Here is a 3,910-nt window from a genome sequence, read left to right on the forward strand (position 1 = left end):
CTGTGTTGTACATTGATTGGAAGCATCATTAGTTTGAAACAATACATATATCATGGTTGGTTTTTGTTTTTGTTTTTTTATTTAAAATTTTTATTTGCAAGCAAGAGAAAGACAAGAGAATGGGTGCACCAAGATCTCCAGCCTACTACAAATGAACTGCAGACACATGTGCTACTTTGTGAATATTTGCTGATAAGCTAAAATATGTTGTCTCTCTTGATGTAGAAACAGTAATAAATAAATTGATCTCTGAAATAAGATATAAAAGTACTGATGGCAGTATAAAAGTCCAAAACTAGGCATAGTGGCACATGCCTTTAATCCCAGCACTCAGAAGGCAAGAGGTAGGCGGATCACCATGAGTTCAAGGCCTGCAGAGTAAATTCCAGATCAGCCTGGGCTAGAATGAGACCCTACCTTTGGGGGATAGGGGAGCAGATCTAGCTGGGAGTGGTAGTGCATGCCTTTAGTCCACACTAAAGTTGGGAAGATTGCTGTGAGTTCAGGGTCAGCCTGGACTAAAGTAAGATCCTGCCCTGGGGTGGGGGAGCTGGCTAGAGAGATGGCTTAGTGGTTAAAGTGTTTGCCTGCAAAGCCAAAGGACCCTGGTTTGATTCCCAAGAACCCATGTTAGCCAGATGCACAAGGGGGTGCACACATCTGGAGTTTGTTTGCACTGGTTGGAGGCCCTGCCACACCCTTTCATTCTCTCACTCGCGCTCTATCTCTGTCTCTTTCTCTCAAATAAATACATTTTTTAAAAAAAGATCATGTGGGGTAGGTGGTGAGAGTAAGGGTGTAAGTGGAAAACACTGGAAGAAAATGCTCTTAAAAGAAAATTAGGTGGGGCTGGAAAGATGGCTTAGCGGATAAGCGCTTGCCTGAGAAGCCTAAGGACCCCGGTTCGAGGCTCGATTCCCCAGGACCCACATTAGCCAGATGCACGAGGGTGCAAATGTGTCTGGAGTTCGTTTGCAGTGACTGGGGGCCCTGGCACACCCATTCTGTCTGTCTCTGTCTCTTTCTATCGCTCTCAAATAAATAAATAAAAATAAACAAAAAAGAAGAGAGGAGTGCTTTGGAATATCTTCCAGATAAAAAGTGGCTATGGCAGGTTGGAGAGATGGCTTAGTGGTTAAGGCACTTACCTGAGAAAACCATGTTCCACTCTCCAGATCCCATGTAAGCCACACACACAGGTGACACAAGCATACAAGGTGGCACACGCATCTGGAATTCAATTACACTGGACTGAGGGCCTGGCATGCCAATTTCTCTCAAATAAATTTCGTTATTTAATTTGAGAAAAGATTAAAAGGGTATTGACTTGTAAACTGGTCAAATGACCTTTGAGTGGCTTTAAAAGTTTTGTTTTTTTGTTTTGTTGTTTTGGTTTTTCCATGCAGTTTCAGGGGGACCTGGAATTCGTGATGGTCCTCCTACCTCTGCCCCCCCCATCCCCAGTGCTGGGATTAAAGGTGTGCATCACCATGCCCAACCATTTCTTTTAATGGCTTCAAATGAAGACTTGTACCCTTTTTTTATTTTTTAGCCTTTTATTGACTACTCTGTATTGCAGTCAATTCCTTACTGCTGGGACAGACATCCAACCAAACAAAGCTTAAGGGAGGAAGGGGTTTAATTCAGCTTACACATGCCGGGGAAACTCCATCCGTGGCAGAAGGAGCTGCTTACTTCCCTAGGTCCAAGCAGAGAGAAACAGCTGCAGCAGGCAAACACCACCAGCCACCATGAACCTCCAGAGCCGCAACCACTCTCTCCATACCTTTGGGTGGGACTCTTAAGATCTGCACCACTGTGATACTTCCTACTGGAGACTCAAACTTCAAGCTCGAGTGTATGGGACCATATATTCAAACTATAACATTCTATAAAGACAATATACCATGATCATAATCCCCTCCCTTTTCTCCCTCTCAAATATCCCTCCACTGAATCCCTTCTTTCCAACTAGTCTCATTTTGCAAACATACATATATGGCATTTTTAAAAATTATTTATTTATTTGAGAGAGAGAGAGGCAGAGAGAGTGTGAAAGAATTGGCATGCCGAGGCCTCCAGCTGCTGCAAATGAACATCAGATGCATGCACCATCTTGTGCATCTGTCTTATGTGGGTCCTAGTGAGTTGAACCTGGGTTCTTTGGCTTTTCGGGCAAGCACCTTTACCGCTAAACCATCTCTGCAGTGCCCCCCCCACACACACACACATATGGTATTGTAAAATATATTACTTATATGAAATGGAGACAATACAGAATTTAGCTGCCTTAAAGCACCTCATACATTTCACACATCCTGAGGCAGAATCTGGGTATTCCTGGTGATTCTAAAGCAATTACATTTGCTATTGGCCAAGGCTGCTATTTCTGGGGACATTGTATTTATTTCTAGGAAAGGTCTATAGGTGGTGTGTATGTGTGTGTAGTATGTACGGTGTATGCACATGGAGACTGACTAGAAAGTTTTGGGTGTCCTTCCCCTATTGCCTATCTGCTTGTTTCCTTGGGACATGTATTGGTCAATTTCCCATAGCTGAGACAAAATACCTGACAAAAATCAGTTCAGTGGAGGAAGGGTTAATTTCATTAATCTTAAACTTCCATTGATAGTGGTCATATGTGGTCCAACACTAAGGAAGTGGAGCAGGACCTTGGTCCGTGAAAGGGTGCCACCCATAGCTAAGGTGATCCCCTAGACCCTAGACCAAAGCAGCCTGGGAAGAGGGGAGGCAGGAAAACAGCACAATACACTCTTCTACCAAAGAGTGAAAGTGTGTAAGGAATTATTTACCCCAGTAGAGGAACGCAAGAGACCCAGAGCTTCTATCAACCACACAAGAAACCAGAATCGGCTCCAGGCACAGCCCTGGCTTTCTGAGAAGGAAGTGCTAATTGCTCAGCCCTACCTCAGGCAGCAGAAGCAGAACTATGGTGAAGGGATTCTCCACTCACACAAGGTCAAAGAAAATGTGCAGAAAGCCGGGTGTAGTGGCACATGCCTTTAATCCCAGCACTTAGGAGGCAGAGGTAGGAGGAGCACCATGAGTTCAAGGCCACCCTGGGACTACAGAGTGAATTTCAGGTCAGCCTGAGCTAGAGTGAGACCCTTCCTACTGGAGACTCAAAACTTCAAGCTCGAGTCTATGGGACCATATAGTCAAACTATAACATTCTATAAAGACTATACCATGATCATAATCCCCTCCCTTTTCTCCCTTGAAAAATAAACATGCAGAAGACAACAGGGACCAGCTGAGCAGCTCCGGAGCAACTTTAGGCACCCTGCATAGCGGCCTCTCCCTCAACTGCCACCACCAGCAACTAGGGATCTCAGGACCAAGGGATCCAGGCCATCCCTCACCCACCTAGCATATAGCATAGCAGATCCACTGACCCAACTTACTTAGCGAAGCCCACAGCACAACAAAGAGGCAAACTTTCAGCATAGGTGAGACCAGAAGCCATCCCAAAAGGTAACAGAGCCTACTTACACTGGGTCAAATACCTGCCCCAAACACAGGTATAGAGACCTGCGCTGGAAGTGCTTATAGCACCTTCATGTCAGGGCAGGTTATTATGTGTTAGACTTGATTGATATACTTTTGGTTGGCTTTGCTATTCTTAAAAGGTATGTTTGGGGGTCTGGAGAGATGGCTTAGCAGTTAAGCACTTGCCTGTGAAGCCTAAGGACCCCAGTTCAAGGCTTGATTCCCCAGGACCCACGTTAGCCAGATACACAAGGGGCCACACTCGTCTGGGGTTCGTTTGCAGTGGCCTTGGGACACCCACTCTCCTCTCTCTCTCTCTCTCTGCCTCTTTCTCTTTCTGTTGCTCTCAAGTAAATAAATTAAAAAAATTATTTAAGTACGTTTGGGGCCTCTTCCTCTC

Source organism: Jaculus jaculus, chromosome 9, assembly GCF_020740685.1.
Source record: "Jaculus jaculus isolate mJacJac1 chromosome 9, mJacJac1.mat.Y.cur, whole genome shotgun sequence".
Lineage (NCBI taxonomy): Eukaryota > Metazoa > Chordata > Mammalia > Rodentia > Dipodidae > Jaculus > Jaculus jaculus.